Here is a 20,549-nt window from a genome sequence, read left to right as displayed (position 1 = left end):
TAGAAAAGAAACATAATAAAGGGAGTGATAATACTGTGTTTACAGAGAGGTGTTATTATAAATGTCAGTAGTCCCCAAATTAATCTATTGATGTAAATTCAATTAATATACCTGAAGAATTTTTTGGGGGAAAGTTGACAAGTTGATTCTCAAAAATATATAGAGGGAGCAGATGTGACTCAAGCCGTTGAGTGCCTACCTCCCACATGGGAGATCCCGGGTTCAGTTCCCAGTACCTCCTGAAAACAAACAAACAAACAACAAGCAAAACAAATGAAGAACAACAACTCATGGAAGCCAATATGGCTCAGTGGTTGAGTACTGGCTTCCCATGTACAAGGTCCTGGGTTCCAAAAAATCAAGTATATAGAGAACTAAAGGTCCACCAATAACTAAGATGAATTTTTAAAATGAGCAAAGAGGGAGAATTTACTTATATGGTACTAAAACATAAAGTCACAATAATATGTTATAAATAGCTTTGCAAATAGTGGAGAGAAGGTAGATTATTTTGTAGATGATATTGGGAGAATTGGCCCTTATATGGGAAAAAAGGTAAAGTTGGATTCCCTACTTCATACCATACATTAAAAAGTCTCTAATTGAATTAAGACCTAAATAAGAATAGTAAAATACATTAAAGAGCAAAATACAAAGATAATAGAAGAAAACTGGGAGAAGTTATTTGCAAAGTGTATAACAAAGGATATTAACATCTCAACTATATAGGGACTCCAAATTAGTAAGAAATTGCAAGAAACCTAATAGAAATTTAAGCAAAGGCTATGATTAAGCAATTTAGAGGATGGGATACTTGTGTGCCATGAACTGGGAAATATGGTTAATTTAATAATCATATTAAGATGTGAACAATTTCAAAATTATTTAGAGAAATGTAAGTTGAAATGAAATACCATTCTATAGCCATCAGACTGACAAATATTAGCACTTTAAATTAATAAAGGCACAACCTTAGCAAGGATGCATGGACTTGGAAATTGATGCAGCAATCTAACAGTAACATTAAACCCAAACTTAATGAAAGACATGAATATGTACATCCAAGACACCCAACAAACTCTAAACAGGATAAACCCATGTAGACACTGTGGCATATGATCTTCAGTGAGGGTAAAGACATGGGTAAATATAAATTTGTAACTCCACTTTTTATTTCCTACAAGATCTAAAAGGTAAATGCATAAGATGTAATGATAAATCAGTGGTTTTGGACTCATAATGTATAATCATGAGCACAAACATGTATAAGCATGTATTTTGTAACAAGAACTACCTAAAGGTAGGAGGACAGAGGGGCATAGGAACATGGTTTGTGTATTCTATTGAATTAAGTTTGCTATTGATTTAGAATGCTAAATTTAAGATCCATGGTAAGTATAAAGAAAATATTGGCAAATATGCAAGCTCAAAGAGACGAAAGTTAGAGTACAGGTTGCCAGGGTTGCAGGCAGGGGGAATGGAGAGTTAGCATATAATGGGTATAGGGTTTCTGTTTAAGAGGATGGAAAAGTTCTAGTAATTGAAGGTTGTGAGGGTACTACAATATTGTGTGATTAATTCCATTTGATGGTATACTTAGAAATGGTTGAGATGGGAAAGTTTATGTTTTATATATGATTCCACAGTTGAAAAAAGAAGAAGGAATATCAACAAAAGAGACAATGACAATTACATTCAATGCGAGATCCTGGATGGGATCTATCAAGGGAGGAGAAGAGGCTCAAATGGCTATTACTGGGTCATTTGGCAGAATCGGTGTATGCACTGTAAGCTTTATATCCATGTTAAATATCTTGAATTTGAATAATCTTGGTCTTAGGAAGTGTATGTGGCAGTATTAATTTTTTAAGGAACATAATGTATACATCCTAACCAAGCTTTCAGAAAATGGATTGAAAGTCAGATTAAATGTACAGATAGAAAGGTATGGCAAATACATGCAAAATGTTAAAAGTGATAGATTTGGGTATCAGGAGAGATGGGCTAGGGATATGATGAATTCTCTGTATGGGGTAAATATTATTTTTGTAACTGTCCTGGAATTTTGAAAGTATTTCAAAATAAAAAGTAAAAATAAAGAACACACGACACACCAGTGTTAGGGCTTGAACATATCTTTTTTGTGGAAACAACTACATCCATAAAGGTGGTCAGGATTGTGTCTATCTTGTTCATTTCTATAATTCCAGCACCTAGAGCCCATGACAGGTGCTTAATACAGGTTTACTAAACAAACGAACAAATAAACTGACTGACTTGGTTATTCAAAGGAACGTGAAATGAAAGCTATTTAACCATGATTAAGCACTTGATATGTTGTAGGTGAATAACATGTTCTTATTTAATCTTCAAAACACATATGATGTACGCTTTCTCAGAGAGTTAAGTAACTTTTCTTATAAGTCCTATAAGTGGTGGAACTAGGATTTTAACTCTGGTCCTTCTGATTCCAAAAGTCTTTGGCTACACGACATTGTTAGATACTTATAGAAAAGAGCTACACTATTTTTGCATCCATTTTAGTCTCAAATTTGCCTTAAGTGTATTTCTAGAAAACAAAAGTGAAAAGATGGAAAGAACACACAAGTAATGAACTTTAGCTGCCTACTAGGACTCTTCTCCCTTTAGCATACCCTTTCAAGTGTCATCAGTATACCTGCAAACCAGAGAGGTCAATCAGAAGGAAAGCTGGGCCTTAGTTAAAACTGGATGGATTATAAATTGATGCAATAGAATAAAAATATAAACATACTTTATATCTGTCTCTTTAAATTACATCTACTTTCAGTTACAGTAGAGCTGTAAGATCATATTTGTTTTCCCTAATACTTTCTAACATTTATCCAACAATAATATATATGGGAGGTTGATTTAAGAGATTAATATATGATTATATAATGAATTTTATTATTGAAAATACTTTTTAAAAAAGATAATGTGTCTGTGTAGCTGGCATAGTTTTTATTGAAGTTGTTTTTATTAGTTAGAGGATAAGTGTGCCTTAATGAATTATGCCACCATGGCCAGATCAAGGTCATACTATTAACTTACTATCCAGATTTGTGGTTTGGGAGATTGATGCCAGAGGGTGCTTCTACCACCTCTCTTCTGCCCTCCTCTCTAACTGATTTCCGCATCTGCTGGCCTGAAGGATCTTTAGCAGCACTAACACTGGCAGATCTCCACCTCTTTACAGCAAGTGTCATAGGTTTTCCCTGGGTTTTAGCATCAACACCCACTGCCCCATAGCTGTTTCCTTTACATCCTCTTTTAAGTCAGAGCAACAGATGCTATTTGTCCCCCCCGAGACCCAGCCTGCTCTACTCTTTCCTTTCCCTCATAGCTAGATTATACTAAGTCTGGGCCAGAATGAAGCCAGGAGTTAAAGCAAGCTTTATAATTTGGAGGAAACAAATTAACGTGTCTGATTATTCGTTACAACCTGTGTTGCAGATGTTGAGCCATTGCCAGATACTTGCCTGTTCCCAGAGCCTGAAGTGTTTCCTGCCCAGCACAGGTGGTGATGTGCCATGGGCTTTGCCCTACAGCTGTTTGACTTCCCTGTGATCTTGAAATTGTCTTTCCCTGACTGCCATCTAGGCTAGGACACAGATGTTCTCAGGAAATGCATGTTTCCAGGCCACCTTCACCCTTTGTGATTCAAATCACATTTTCTTATATTCAAATAAGAAGCTTTCTTTGAAAAGTGTTGATACCTTTAGATGCAGGTTAAGACATGCAAATAGAAGCCATAGCTGGGGGCCTCTTACTCCCAGTGAGGGGAAAAATGCAACTGTCTTCATTATATTGTAATCTAGTAGGACCCCATAAAACACCTGTCCCTCCCACCCCAGCAGTTATTAGAGTGATGAAATAGCTGAATACCTTTCCTTCTGTTAAAAGTAAATGTGCAGCTATGCACCCCTTGCCCACATGGTCTCGGCTTCCACCTCCTCAGGGTCTCTGCTGCATGAGGGGATGCCACTGCACAGACATTCTTGACAGCCAGTATGAGGCTTCAGCACAAGCTCATCTCAAAGCCTCCAGGACACCTGTGTTGCCACCTGCCATGTGAATCATGGCCCTTTTCTTCAAAAAGATGCATTGACTTTTTTTTTTTTTTGCTGTGGCAACCAAGTATTGATTTGATTGATCCTACTAGTAAGGTACAAAATGAGTCTTTTCCTTAAAGTCTCAGCTCAAGCACCACCTTTGTGGAAGACATCCCTGATTTAGGTACTCAAGTTTAGGTGTTTTATCTAAGCCTTGACCAGGGGCCATAGCCATTTCTATTAGACCCTAACAGGACTTCTGACCACCAGGCACACTTGGTGATGAAATGGAACTCATGGACCCTCAGGGATGTATATCCATGTGCTTAATTTGTACTGGGGGATGTTGTCTGCAAGAATGCTGTTGTTTGGATGTCTAAAGGTGTAGGGTGTGAAGAGAAATGGAGAGGACAGTGTTACCTACTTCTCCAGCAGCAGCATAGACAAGGTATGAACCCTTCAGGGCTGACAGTATTGAGAAAGACTTGATGTGTTCAATGATGGCTCTGAGAATTGGGCACTGGGAATAGCAGGTGATGGCCATTGAGAAGGGAGGAATGGGGAACTTTTGAGAAATCCCTGAAGGCTCCCCAAAATAACAGGGCTAGTCTCTGAGAGGGTGGGGCTGGAAGGCCTGGAATTTGACTCATTTCTGCACTGGACCCTATTGGCTGTGAAGACTGAGGAGACCTGGCTTTAAATCCCTAGATGGCAGGGATCTTGTCTATTTAAAATATTTTATTTTAAAATAATTACAGATTCACTGGAGGCTGAAAAGAATTGTACAGGGAAGTCCTGTGTACCCTTCCACCAGTCTTTCCCAATGTTAATATCTTATATAAATAGAGTACAATATCAAAATTAAGAACTTGGCACTGGCACAATCCATAGAGCTTATTCAGGTTAGACCACCTATACATGCATTTGTGTGTGTGTGCGTGCACACACACACAGTTCTATACAATTTAATCACATGTGTAGTTTTGCATAACCATCCCCACAGTCATGACACTTACCTGTACTATAACCACAAAAAGCCTTTGTTCTACCTCTGTATAGACACATTCATCCTCTCCACCCCAATTCTAATGTCTGGCACCTACAAAGCCATTCTCCATTTCTATACTTCAGCTATTTGCAGTATGTGTCCTTTTTTTTTTTTGAGATTGGCTTTTTAAAAATTCAGCATAATTTTCTTGAGATTCATCCGAGTTATTGAGTATAGTAGTGCATTCCTTTTTATTGCTGAGTAGTATTCCATGGTATGGATATATCACAGGGACTTGTCTTTTCATCTTTATATTCTCATTATGGTACCTGGCACATGGTTGCTGCTCACTGTTAACTACATGAAAACATGGTTGGCTCTGCAAATAAGTTATTGTGTCAAATAATTTGGGTAAGTGGGGAAAATTGGAGCTGGTTATTTCCACACCACTTAGAATAGCCAAATATTCTGACCCTCTTATTTAAACATATCACCATGAACTTCTCTAAAAGACCATTGCCCTCATTTGACTGTGAAGAAGTGAGCCAAATAAGACAAACTGGTACAACAACTGCATGTGTATGCTGGCACACCAGGTCAGATTTCAAACTGATGATAGATTAAGACACTATAGTGTCTTGATCACCCAACATTATTGTCACACCAGCAATGGAGTTTAACAGAAAACTTGAATCACAGAACATGAAATTGCGTTAATAATGGAGGTTTAATGTAAAAACCCAATGAGAAAATTTTGGAACTACTTCTTTGTAACTTAAACTTCTAATAAAGGCAATGCTTTCCTTTTGTGTTGCATTTCTAATAAAGTATCCCATACATGCATTTCTATAGCATTTATTTGTTAAAGTCATGCTTGTAAAAAAATAGAAGCTCTTTCTTGATAGTTTTTCTCCAAATAAATCTTAGAGACATTTAGAACAAGCTACTCTGTGTTATTGTACATGGTTGCAGTAATTGATTTAACCTGGGGGAAAAATCCTAGCTATTTAGTTAGACTTATAGATGTCTTCAAATGGCTTAATTATACCATTCTACAAACAAGGGTATAAAAACAAAATGGATAAAAAATCACAATTTAGAAATATGCAGAGATGAAAAATAAGCATTAAAAAGAAAGTTTTGAGACTTTAAAAATGAAATCTTCCCATTTATGATCAAAAACTCTTTTAACAAATGAGGACTAGAGGAGAATTTCCTCAATTGATAAATAACATGTGCAAAAATCCTACAGATACCAAACTACCTAATGGTAAGAAACTGGATACTTTTCCTCTAAGATCAGTAACAAGGCAAAAATGTCCTCTCTCACCACTCCTATCCAACATCATACTGGATATTCTAACTAGTGCAATAAGATAAGAAAAAGAAATAAAAAGTATATAGGTTGGGAAAGAAGAAATAAAACTTTGTTTGCAGATGACATTATTATCTATGGAGAAAACCCCAGAGAACTGACAAAACAATTCCTGGAATTAATAAACGAGTATAGCAAGGCCTCAGAATATAAGGTTAGTACAAAAAAAGTCCATTGCTTTCCTTAATACCAGCAATGAAACAATGGAATTTGAAATAAAAAAAAAAAAATAGCACTTGCAATCACACCAAAAAGAGAGAAATATTTAGGTATAAATTTAACAAAAATATGTAGGAGATCCATATGTGAAGAACTACAAAATTCTTATGAAAAAAATTTCTGTAATATCTAAATAAATGGATAGATATTCTGTGTTCATGGGTTAGAAGACTGATTATTGTTGATATATTAATTCTTCCCTACCTGATCTATAGATCCAATCAAAATCCCAGAAAGCTATTTTGTAGAAAATGACAAATTAATTCTGATATTTATATGGAAAGGCAAAAGGCCTAGGACAGCTAGCACAATACTCAAGAAGAACAATAATATTGCAGGACTTATACTACCTGATCTCAAGGCTTACTCTAAAGTTACAGTAACCAAGAGAGTGTGGCACTGGCTAAAGAATAGCACATGAATCAATGGAATAGGATGAAAAGCTCAGAAATCGACCCAAATAAATAGAGTTAGCTGACCTTTGACAAAAGAGCAAAGACGATTCACTTGAGAAAGGATAGTTTTTTCAACAAATGGTACTAGACGAGTTAATCTATATGCATAAAGAAAAAATATAGACCTAGACAAAGACCTTACATCTTTCAAAAAATTAACCAAAATTGGAACATAGACCTAAATGCAAACCACAAAACTACAAAACTACTAGAAGACAGAAGAAAATCTAAGCGACCTTCAGTTTGGTAATGTGTTTTAGGTAAAACACCAAAATCTCAATCCATGAAAGAAAAAATTGTCTATCTTTATTTGAAAATGACAACTTTGGCTCTGTGAGTTTAAAATTAATTTTTGGTTGTAAATAATACTAAAATTTTTAATACAGATAAGTTTTTTTAACATACATAAACAAGAAAAGGAAGAAAACTTTCAAAGCATTGAGGCTTTATATTGACAGAGTTTATATCTTGTGCCCATTTCAGTGGATTATAGTATGATGTGATATATAAAGTCCAATGAGTACAAGCTATTTCTTTCATTTTAGCATTTTAATCACCAGTGCTGCATTTCACTTCTGAGCAAGGGGAGATACCTGATATTTATTGAATTCCTATTCTAGGCCAGGCATTGTACTGGATACTTTACATAATATCACTGCAAGAGGAAACCTTTCCCCCTTCCACTCTTAGGCATGAGGCTAATACATCTTCACACTGTTCACTGATTCCATCCTGTACACCATATAGAAATGGTAGGAGAATGCCCTGTAGCACACACATACAAGAATTTGACCAAAAAGTACAGAAAACTTCAAAGGTTCTGCTGATGTTTTATGAAACTAAGTGGTGGATGTAGGTATAAATGTGCTTTAGTGGGTCTCATTTTTAATACTCTGGGAGGCCTTAGAAGTGAGTATGACTTGTGGAGAGTAGAAGGACAGGGAAGAGCATACAAGAGAAGGGAGGACAACTTGGAATCAGGTATGAGAAGGGTCCTTTTTTCCCAAAGGAGAAAGCTACACTTGAGGGTGAGCAGCCTGGAGTCTTAGTCCCACATAGATTATTTTGTCATTTCTATTAAGAATTTTGCCAGGTAGCTATTATTTTAACCATTTTGTAGTTAATGAAGTGAGTCTCAAAAGAGATTATATAATTTGCTAAAGGCTACACACCTAATAGTAAAGAAGCAGGAGTTGAACCCAGGTCTAACTCCAAGGTTTATGTTCTTTCTCTTTTACAAGGGACAGTGTAGTAGAGTGGTTAAGTATGTACTGTCTAGTGTCAAGTTACTTTCTGGGATTTCCATGTATTAGCTTTTTAACCCTAAACAATTTATTCAACATAAAATTGCCTCAATATTCACACCTGAAAAAATTGTGAAAATCATATGACCTCATCAAACTGTTGTGAGAATTAAATGAGGTAATTTATGTCAATCTTTTAATATATCACATGGCACATAATAAATACATGTCAGCTAGAATTATTCTAACAGAACCTTGCTTCTGTCATATAGAGCAAACAGTATTTGAGGATGTTCTTTTAATTCACAGATGTTTATCTAACCAGGTCCTTGAATCTTGGAAGGACCATAATTCAATGATTGACTAATACTGTTTTAAAAGATTTATATAGACGGGTTTCTGCAACAATTTGGTAGTCTATACTGGAGCAGCCCCTCCAAGCCACCTCTCTAATTCATATGTTCATTCCAATTTCAGAGAAAATACCTCATGGCTGAAATGTAATTTCATATCTGTCTCCTCTCATGAGGCATTCAACAAGTTCAATCTATACATGAATTTGGGTCATGCTATTGCAAGGCTCTACATTAATTACTCAAGGAGCTTACCTTCTTGTCAAGTTTTTGTTGTTGATTTTGCTGTTTTTTAAGCAAATCAATTTTATTGATACAGATTAGTAAGGCATACAACTCATCAGAAGTGTACAATCAATGGTATTTGGTATAAACACATAGTTGTGCATTCATGACTTTAATCATTATTGAAGCATTTTCATTATTTCAATAATAATAATAAATAGAAAACAGACAAACAAACAAACAAGAAAATTCCTGACCTCTCCAATCTCTCTGTTTCCCCTGCCACACATAGCTGCTATTTCTGGCTATCCTTGCACAATTATTTATTTGTTTATTAAGCAGTTTTATTGAGATATATTCACATACCATATGATCTATCCAAAGTGTATAGTAAACAGTTTTTTTTTAGCTGTTAAAAAGACCTTTATTGTGAAATTGTAAGATACATACAAAAATAGATGGAAAAAAATTACAAATTTTAAACGAGTGCAAGGCCAGGTTGAATTTAATAAAATCAATTATAAAAAGTAAATGGCAAATCAACAGACATTTATAAATATAAATAATAACTCAAATGTAATAGAAATTAATTATAACGTTATTCTAATTTTATGTTACCACTCTAACTAATGGGCATAATAATCTCTAAGAATAAAATAAATTATTGGTTTTGTTATTTAATTTCCATTTAGGCCATAGTTCTTTCTAGATAATCAAATTCCTATTTGGGAATTCTTCATATCTTATTGGAATGAATTACAGCAGATACCAATTTGCCAATGCATAATTTTACGAGGTAGAAAAACTCAGAATCTTGTTCAACAGTAGTCATGATAAATCATTATTGATACAGATAGATTATTTTTATTAAAGGGTATGGGTATTAAAGGGTAAAGGGAAAGGGTTAAAAAAAATGAAGTATCCAAAAATATATCTCTTGTCCAGCCCTCCTCAATAAAAGCAAATGTCTATTTTGTATGACAAATTTACAGAATACTGATCACAGGAACAATTTGCCAGTTGCGCTGAGTAATTAATATTCATATACTATAATGTTGTTATTTTACATTTACCTGGTCTACTCCAGTTCTTTTTTGGTTACTATTTGCATGGAATATCTTTTCCCAACCTTTCACTTTTTACCTGGTTGTGTCCTTACATCTGAGGTGTGTCTCTTGTAGACAACATATAGATGGCTCATTTTTAAAAATCCCTTCCATCAGTCTATGTCTTTTGATTGGGGAGTTCAATCCATTAACATTTAGAGTTATTACTATACAGGCATTTCTTATTTCATCCATTTTTTCCTTTGGTTCTCTGTTGTCATATCATTATATTGTCTGTCTCCTTATCCTTTAATTTACCCTGCCTAATAATCTTCATTTCTAAACTCTTCTCCAAATCTCTCTCCCTTGTTGTTTTCCTTTCAGGTGGCAGCAACTATTTGGTATCTCTTGCAAATCTGGTCTTTTGGTAACATATTTTATTAGTTTTTGTTTGTCTGTGAAGACTTTGAACTCACCCTCATTTTTGAAGGACAGTTTTGCTGTATACAGAATTCTTGGCTGACAAATTTTCTCTTTCAGTACCTTAAATACATCATACCACTTTCTTCTCTCCTCCATGTTTTCTGATGAGAGGTTGGAACTTAATCTTATCTTGTTTCACTTGTATGTAATGCTTTGCTTTTTTTTTTGCTGCTTTCAGAATCCTCTCTTTGTTTCTGAGATTTGTCATTCTGAATAGTAGGTGCCTCGGGGTAGGTCTATTTGGTGTTATTCTGTTTGGGGTCCGTGTCCTTCTTGGTATTGATATGCATGTCCTTCATAAGGGTTGGGAAGTTTGCAGTCATTATTTCCTCAAATATTCTTTTTGCCTCTTTTCCCATCTCTTCTCCTTCTGGGACACCAATAATGTGAATGTTTGTGCATTTTGAGTTGTCATTCAATTCTCCGAGATTCTGTTCCATTTGCCCATTCTCTTCTCTTTCTGTTCTCCTGTCTTTTCCAGATATTCTGTCTTCAAAATCACTAATTCTGTCTTCAAGCAATTCAAATCTGCTCTTATGTGCCTCTAATGTATTTTTAATCTCATCCTTCATGTCTTTCATTCTCATAAAGTCTGTTAGCTTTCTTTGTAGGCTTTCAAATTATTCTTTATGCTCTTCCAGTGTCTTCTTAATATCCTTTATTTCTTTAGTTGTATCTTCTTTAAATTCTTTGAAGTGATTTAGGAAAGTTGTGTGATTACCAGTGATTAATTGTATTAAATCCTGTATTTCTTCAGGATATTTGGTTTGGTTCTTTTGGCTGGGCCATCTCTTCCTATTTCCTAGTATGGCTTATAATTTTTTGCTGATGTCTAGGGATTTGAATACGTTGGTGAATTTACTCTGATGGCTAATTTCTCTCTCTCTTTTTTTTTTTTTTCCCCACAGCTCTTCTTTGATATTTAGTTTAACTTATTCTCAGTCTTTAAAATTTCCCAGCTTTTAAAAATTGGGCCAGGGACTCACTAGTGGGGCACAGATTTTCTCCCAAGGGTTGAATACAGAGAGCGGGAAGTTTTTGTCCATGCACTTTCCAGACCAGACAGCAGATGGTACTAGTCAGTGCACCTTTCCACAGAGGTGTTTCACTCTGGTCTTTCCTGTGTTCCTGTGTTGAATCTCCAGATCAGAGATTCAAAGCAGTTTCTGCTGGCTGAATTCACTGAAGAAAAGCACCCCAACTTTTCCTCCCTTTTCCCTTGAGACAGCTGACAGGGAGGAAGATGTTTGCTCAACTCTCAGTTGGCCACCATGAGCCAGGGGTTTTACCCTAGCTTAATATCTTGGGGGTGGGGAAAGGGAGCCCTTCCTGGCAGCCCCAGGGTTTGGTAACTCATGTATGTCATTTTGGGTTCTTTGTCTCTCTGTCCCTCACCCTCCTGGGAGTTGTGTAGCACTGTCCTAGTCTGCTGCTCCCCAAAGAAGTCCATTGGGTGGATTTTGGCTTTTTCTCTGTTGTTTTTGTGAGAGCATTCAGCTCTACCTATTAGTCTATTGCCATCTTCCCACAATCCTCTGTTGTTTTTAATTTTTAATATTTTAATCTAAAGTGAGAAGTGCCATAAGAGAGGTGTAGATAAATCATTGTAGGTATTTGGAGGTCAAAAAGATTGTTTCCAGAGGGAGGATATGATAAAGCTTCAGAGAAGAAGTGGTACTTGATTGGCATCTTGACAGAAGAATAGATTTAGACATGTAGAGATGATGGGGAAGGCAATCTGGGAGGGAATAAAAACAGGAAAAATATAAAGAAAGGACAATATGACTCAGTAAGTTAGGAGTGCAAAGTGAAAGATATTAGAGGGAAACAAACAAAATGCTTGACTGAGATCAGGTTGTGGGAATTTCAAAAAGCAGTCTAGGGAGTTTGGATTTCATTCATCAGGCTAAGAGGTGTCATTCAACGTGTTTAAGAATAATAGGCTCTAGCTTGCCCTTTGAGAAGATAACTCTGACAGATGTGTACAGAATGGGTTGGAAGAAGGAGAGAAGAGGTAAAGGCATTAGGTACTGTGGCAATCCATAATGAAGTCTGAAGTGAGGTACGGATGATGAAGAGGACAATCATCAGGATTGAGCCATGTTGGAATGAGTTTTTAGGGATAGAGAGGAATCTAACAAATTTCAAAGATATATGGGTAAGAGGGTTCTGGTTACCATAAATAGAAATAGAAACAGTGGGAGAAGCAGGATTGCCAGATGAATCCTGAAGTGTTTGTGGGACTCAATGAGCTTGAAGTCTATCTTGTAGGACACCAGGTGGATGTGTCTAGTACGATGTTAGAAAGGTGGAATGGGAGTCAGAGAAGGAAAAGAACCATTGTACGCAGGGTTTATCATGAGCCTCAGTTTTCTTCTATCATTCTTGAGGTTGACTGTTTGTCATCTTCTGTGGGTTTGTTTGTGGTTTCTTCATAAACCATCTTTCCCTGTGTGACCTTCATTTTATTTGTGTTAGATCATTTAGATTCACCAACCCATAGACTATTAGAATCAAAAGATGTGGGACCTCAGATTTTTCACCTTACACATAAAGGAATAAAGATCAATATTGATGAAGATTCCACTTTCCCCTCCTCTGTCAGTGTCCACAGTTTTTCTGTGTCCTGATAGACCTCTCTCCAAGGCTTCCCTGTGTCCTAAGATACTTAGGTCACAAGAAATCCCTGACCTCAGAAAAAGAAAAGCAATGCTCAGAAGAGACACCAGTAATAGAGACAGACAATTCTTGGAAAGAGGCCCCAGGTGGCCCACACACGTTACTAGGCTAGTTTTGTGTTTGTTTCTCATGAAGATTAATAGAAGAACATTGGAAACTTCAAGATATGAAGAAGTCGAGGGAGTGGAGTTGACACCTATGACTCCTTTTTACCTTTCAGTCCTCCCAATTTACTGCTTAGTAAATGACAGTTGGAATTTTAAAAATTTGCATCAGATCCTCATTTTAAACAATAACATTAAGTGACAATGTACAGATCATTAAACAGATAGCATATTTCTCAAGAAATCTTTAAGTACTGTTCTCAGGGTCCACGGACTTGGGATTCTGCTTAACGCTGGGTTGTGTCAGTGCCCTAATTCATATTACCATCATTTGGTATCTGATTTCTACTTTATTGAGCTGCCCCCTCTCCATCTTGTTCTGCTTTCTACTTATTCACCTCAAAGTAGCCAGTATGCCCTTTCAAAAATATATTTTCAAGCTTATCATTCTTTTACTCAAACATCTCCAAGACTTTATTACTCACACATCAACACTATAATAAATGAGGTTCATATACACAGTTTTGAAGTATGACAATGCAAATTTAAGACCTGTTGATTTAAAATAAAATAAGCCACTTAGCTGAGAGGAGGAGGTTTGCATACTTATAATATGTTGTCCTGGCTATTTAGGTACATCGCTCCATTTTATGGTGCTAGGGAGCTAGAGAGATGAGCAGAGCTGATGGAGCAGAATGTGTTCATAACTATTTGAGAGAACAGTTCCACTGCTATTTTGTTTTCACAAACTTTGCTGTGCTCTTTTTCTTTCTGATTATCACTTTTTAAAGCCCCTAACACACACTAATCTCACAGGGCGCTGGTTTGGGCATGGGCCTCTCTTAAACATAATTCATCAAACTTGGAGGGATGTTTTGTGTGAGAAGTAGTTCGCTGTTACTTTCTGGGATGGGGCTGGAAAAGTTAGAAGAAACGAAACCCTAATTTATTGTCACATCTGAGTCACAGATTGATGCTCAAACAATGAATTTTTCATTGTATCTAGTTTTAAGCCTGTGATCCAAGATTAAATTAGTTTGTTAATAATGAACAAATCATGTATGGTTTAAAGTGCACAGGTGAAATATCCTTTCTGGGTCTCTAATAACAGTGAGTGATGTAAATGAAATTATGAAACTCTAGTTTTTGTTTAATAATAATTGAGTTTGTGGTACTAATGACTATGAGTTAATAGGTAATGAGCAATAATTGAATTTTTATAATGATTTATCATTTTATATGCAGTGCTCTTTGTAACAATAATTAACCAAAAGATAATTTTATGCGAAAAAATACATTTTTAAAAATGGCTGTGCAGAATCAGAGATGAGTAATCGGTCTGTGAAAGAGTCACAGAGTGTGTATCTGGATGTAAAAATTTTCAGCTCCCTGGTTTAACCAAGCAGCCTGGATAAAGAGGTAATTTGGGGATTTGGGCTTCCGATTGCTTTCGGTTCCTAAACTGAGGAGGAGGCGCGCAGTAAGCCAGGAAGGTACAGGCTAAGGGCGCTGCGGACAGGGATGAGGAGCAAGCAGAGGAGGATTGTCCTCAATTGGTTCCCATTGAAGCGAAGTGAGGAGAAAAAAATCTGGCCTCGGCACCAAGATACCAGTCACAGTTATCACTGGGTATTTACGTGCTGGGAAGACAATGTTTCTGAACTACGTTATGACAGAGCAACATAACAAAAGAGTAGCCATTATTTTGAATGGATTTGGGGAAGCGCCGTAGAGAAATCCTTAGCTGTCAGCCAGGGTGGAGAACTCTACCAAAAGAGGCTAGAACATGGAAATGGTTGCCTCTGCTGTTCAGTAAAGGACAGTGGCCTTACAGCTAGTGGAAGGGGAAATTTGCTTACGTACTGTTAGAAACTACTGGTTTATCAGATCTTGGTGCTGTAGCTTCTAGGTTTTGGGTTGATGCTGAATTAGGGAGTGATATTTATCTTGATAAGTATCATAACTTGATCATATCAAAATATGACTTAAAACATTTATCAGAAGAAAAAGCTGATGGCTTTATCAATGAAGATACTAGGCAGGTTGCTTTGGCAGATATCATCATCATCAATAAAACAGATTTGGTTCCAGAAGAGGATTTAAACAAATTAAGAACAACCATTAGATGAATAAATGGATTAGGAAAAATTTTGGAAACACAAAGGTCAAAAGTTAATCTCTCTAATTTATTAGATCTACACGTCTTTGACAGTCTCTCTGGAATAAGTTTGCAGGAAAAACTTCCTCATGTGCCAGCAACACAACCTCACCTTCATCAAAATCTCCTGCGGGAAAAGAATGTGAGAAACAAGGACGATCACTGCATGGAGGTCATATGAAAAAAGGGGGTGGTGTCAATCAAAGACAAACCACAACAAGTGATTGTCCAAGATGTCCATGAGCTATATGATTTGGAGGAGACTCCAGGGAGCTGGAACAATGACACTGAGAGGACAAATAGATTGGTCCTTATTGGCAGGAATTTAGATAAGGATATCCTTACACAACTATTTACAGCTACTGTGACAGAAACAGAAAACCAGTGGACAATATACTTCAGAGAAGATCAAGTTTGTCCATAACACTAGAAGTATTTCTTATCAGAAAGACTGGATAATCAAAAATGGAAATAAGTTTCTTGCTGGGTGTAGTTTAGGCATCTATTCCTTTGCATTATTTTCCCTTGTGAATTTCAATTAACTATTTTAGGTATTTATTTTTTAGAATACATAAATTATGGTGTCACCACTGTAAAACATTTTACATTCATACTGCGAAATATCCTCTGAAGTAATTTTTCGGGGGACAGGTGTTTCACAAAAATTATATTCCAGACTTGGCTTTGGAGTACATAGATGCTGAATTTCTTACCTTTGGAAGATATTTATTATAATGATGATAAAACTTCAACATTGCCCTATTTACTTAGAACTTGAGCTTAATTACATAAATATAATGATTATATTGTTATTAAAATTTTTAAAACAAATAATGACCTACTTCTTGTTAAAGGAAATGAAAGATTGTATGATTAGAGACTTGTAAGTGGAGGAAATCTAAGTCAAAGAAATAATTTAAATCATACTTTTAGTCAGTGCTAGGACTTACTAGGAGTTAGTGTAATTAAGCTTCAGTCATTCATTTTGCATTATATTTTGTAGATTTCAATTGCAGAGCTTTTAATTTTGAATAAATTTTAGTACTAGCACTAAATTCATCCTTTTCTATTGTGGTTATATATATAAAACATAAAATTTGCCATTTTAACCATTTTTTAGTGCACAATTTAGTGACATTAATTGCATTTACAATGTTGTGCTACCAACAACACTATCCATTACTAAAACTGTTTTAATCACCTCAAACAGAAACTCTGTACCTATTAAGCAATAACTTCCCATTTGCCCTCCTCCAATCCTTCCTAACCTCTAGTTAAGGGAATTGTACAGTGTATGTCCTTTTGTGTCTGCCTTATTTCACTCAGCATCGTGTCTTCAGGGTTTATCCATGCTGTTGAATTTGTCAGTACTTCATTCCTTTTTATGGCTGAATGGTATTCTGTCGCATGTATATACTACGTTTTGTTTGTTCATTCCTCTGTGGGTGGACACTTGGGTTGTTTCCACCTTTTGGCTATTTTTGAATGATGCTGCTGTGGACTTGTGTGTAGAAGTATCCATTTAAGTCCCTGTTTTCAATTCTATATCTAGGAGTGGAATTGCCCAGGTCATATGGTAATTCTGTGTATAGCTTTCTAGGGAGCTGCCATGCTCTTTTCCACAGCCACTGAGCCATTTTTCATTTCCATCAGCAGTGTAGGAGGATTCTGATTTCTCCACAAACTCACTAACATTTATTTTCTGTTTTTTCAATTATAGCCATCCTAGTGGGTGAGAGAAGCAGTTTCTCACTTTGGTTTTGGTTTGCTTTTCCCTGGTGGCTGGTTGTATTGAGCATCTTTTCATGTGCTATTGGCCATCTATATATCTTTAGAGAGATGTCTATTTAGGTCCTTTGCCCATTTTCTTAATTTTTTTTGTTGTTGTTGGGTTATTGGATTTCCTTATATATTCTGGATATTGGGTCCTTATTGGGTGTGTGACTCCAAATATTTTCTCCCATTTTGTAAGATTTTTTCCTCTTCCTGATAATGCCATTTGATGCACGAAAGTTTTTATTTTATTTTATTTTTGTGTATGTGTGTGTATGTGGAGGTACCTGATATTGAACCCAGGACCTTGTATGTGGGAAGCAGGCACTCAACTACTGAACTACATCCACTCCCAAATGAGTTATTTTTTTCATTTGTTTGTTTTTAGGAGGTACCAGGCATTGAACCTGGGACTTTGTACATGAGAAGCAGACATTCAACCACTTAAGCTACATCCACTCCCAAAAGATTTTGCTTTTGATGAAGTTCACTTGATCTGTTTTTCTTTTGTTGTTCATGCTTTTGGTATCATATCTGAGAAGTTGTTGCCAAATTCAAGGTCTTGAAGATGTTCTGTTATGTTTTCTTCAAAGGGTTTTATAGTTTTACCTCTCGTATTTAAGTCATTAATCCATTTTGTGTTAATTTTGCATATAGTGTGAAGGAAAGGTTCATCTTGGATTTTTGAATTTCTTTAATTTTCAATAGAAACGAAAAAGTGACAATGTATAAGGCATCAGATAAAACTCCAGTTTAACCATCTTTACATGTAGTTTGTGTATAAGCATCCAATGGCTGACATTTCTCCTATTCCTACTGAAAGCCTAGTAAGCATAATTACATTCAAATTGTAAGAGAAAGCCATTAGATTGAACTTAAAGAAGAGCTTTCCCAAATTAATGCTGATTAAATATCAGAGAAGGCTATCAAAATGACTTTTGGAATTTTGTTTTCAGAATTTTAAACAAAGGAGTTACACTTGTATCTCTTGGATGTTTCTAGTGCTTGGTAGTAAGGGCTATTTGGTGAAATAATCTCAAGTTGGTTACTGCTTTTGTGTTATTTTGGATTCTACCAGTGAGGCTGCTGATCCTGATCTTCCTTCTTCTTCCTTCCATCCTTTTCTTATATAGCACCTTGTGATGGTTGGGCTAATGTGTCGACTCAGCCAGGTAATTGTGCCCAGTTGTTCAGTCAAGCAAGTACTGGGCTAACTGTAATACAAGGACATTTATGGACTTGAGTCACCAGTGAGTTTATTGCATAGATACCTGATTACATCTGTATCAATCAGGGAGATTGCCATCAGCAATGAGTGATGCTTTATCCAATTGGTTGAATGCCTTAAAAGGGAAAGTGATTTCAGCATTCAGAGGAATTTCCCAGCTCATCTTGGGACAGCCAGTGTCTTCCAGAAACTCATCAAGGACCTTCATTGGACTTTGATCAGAGCCCTGGTTTGCAGCCTGCCTGTGGAACCTGGACTTGTGCATCCCCACGTTCATATGAGAGACTCTTATAAAATCGCATGCTATTGATAGATACTCCCTGTTGATTCTGTTTCTCTAGAGAACCCTAATTAATACACATCTCTATCTCTATATTCATCCAATTGCCTCCTGAATCCATTCTCTCAATTCACGGTTGGGAAAATAAGCTTATTTTGTGGCAGCAACATTGCCCAGTAGAAAGTGAGTTGATATTTTGAGTCAAATCTGAGCTTTCATCCCAGCTTTACTGTTTCTTATCTGTGTAGTCTTAATCAAAGTACTTACTCTGAGATTAGTTTCCTTATTTATAAAATGTATGGTGCAGTGTGGTGGTTTGGAACTGTATGTACCCCAGAAAATCATGTTTTTAAATTTAATCCATTCCTGTGAGTGTAAATCTATTACAAGTAAGTCCTTTACATGAGGTTACTTCAATTAAGGTGTGACCCAGCATGGCTCTTAATCCTCTTACTGGAGTCCTTTATAAGTGGGATGAATACAGAGAAAGAGAGAAAGACAGGGAAGCAAGAAGATGAAATCAAAGAAACCAGCAGTGCAAGTAGAGAGTAGCAGACGTGGCCATGTGTCCTGCTCTGTGGCAGAGGACCCAAAGATTGCCGACAGGCAGTCTTTGAGAGGAAAACATCATCTTGATGATTTTTTGATTTGGACATTCTTAAAGCCTCAAAATTGTAAGTTTGTAAATTAATAAATTCCCATTATTAAAGCTGACCCATTTTATGGTATCTGCTTTCAGCAGTCTAGCAAACTAAAATAGTGATAATATCAAGCATTCGAGGTTGTTGTAAGGATTAAATAGGTATGTAATACACTCAGCTGAGCTCCTGGCACAGAGAAGACCCTAGATAAATGTTTTCTTCTTCCTAACAACTTAAATTTGTTTTATAATTATACTAAATATATTAAGTATTTCATATTTAATACTTATGATTTTGCCAAAGAACATTATCTAGATCTCTATTCTAGTCCATGAGAAAGGCCTTATAGTTAATTGTCCTGTTGTGGGAGAAACGTTTGAAAATAATATTAACCTATACTTTTAAATGTCTTTACTTTTAGAAACTCAAAAATATTTGTATTTTCTTTATAAATGTATTAAATTCATCTTTAAATATTTTTCATTACACAATTATTGCATGAATTCATTTGTGTTATAAAAATGCTAACACTACTGATGAAGTCAGTCTCTCTTGACCCTTCTCCTTCAATCCCTGTCACTTCCTATGGGTAAACTTTTGTTGTGAGATACTTTTTCTTTCTTACAGTTTATGTGTGTTTTCCAAATTGAGTTATTTTCTGATGATCAGAGCCATAGTTTAACCTACTTCTTCAATTTGCCCATAGAGGTTTTATTTTTGTAATTTGTGTATATTTTTGTAAGCAAGACCTTTAGATGAGATTTAAAAGTTGTAAAAAAGAATAAATTTGGCAGCAGAAACAGGGCAGAGCTGTGGAGAACACTGTAGAATGACAAATGATATTGTCTTATTAGTCATCCACTAATTTATAGGAACATGGGAAATGGAGCCTCCCAGGAATATTACATAGAAGCTACATCTAAAATTGCCTCCTATTTCTTCCTCTGCCTGGTCTAAAATTGAGCTCATTGTGAGGAAGGTGTGTTTGTGTGTGTGTGTGCAATGTTTGTATACATGCACCTTTGTAAGGGATATTATTGTTAGTAAAAGACTTGTTAGTAACCTGCGTATCTCCAGGTCTCACCAACCTGTTGGGAAGAGAACACATCAGTATGTATATCCAGATTTTTCTGGCTGTTAGCTCTTACCAGTTTTAGCAGACTGGTTAAGCTTCCTCCCCTGGCAGGTATTTTGGTTTATCTCCAAGGCTGTTGAGCTTTGTTCA

At 36.0% G+C, this 20,549-nt stretch overlaps 1 protein-coding gene and 1 pseudogene across 2 annotated transcripts in view; one reads left to right on the top strand and one right to left on the bottom strand.

Annotated features, from left to right (window-relative positions):
• KCNMB2 (potassium calcium-activated channel subfamily M regulatory beta subunit 2) overlaps positions 1-20,549 on the bottom strand; it is a 267,751-nt gene that overhangs the window by 169,141 nt on the left and 78,061 nt on the right. The gene's annotated exons all lie outside the window — the stretch shown is intronic.
• On the top strand, positions 12,507-15,826 carry LOC139438767 (zinc-regulated GTPase metalloprotein activator 1A pseudogene; annotated as a pseudogene).

This window comes from Dasypus novemcinctus, chromosome 4 (assembly GCF_030445035.2).
Source record: "Dasypus novemcinctus isolate mDasNov1 chromosome 4, mDasNov1.1.hap2, whole genome shotgun sequence".
In the NCBI taxonomy this organism is placed as follows: domain Eukaryota; kingdom Metazoa; phylum Chordata; class Mammalia; order Cingulata; family Dasypodidae; genus Dasypus; species Dasypus novemcinctus.
This window is presented reverse-complemented; position numbering and strand designations above follow the sequence as displayed.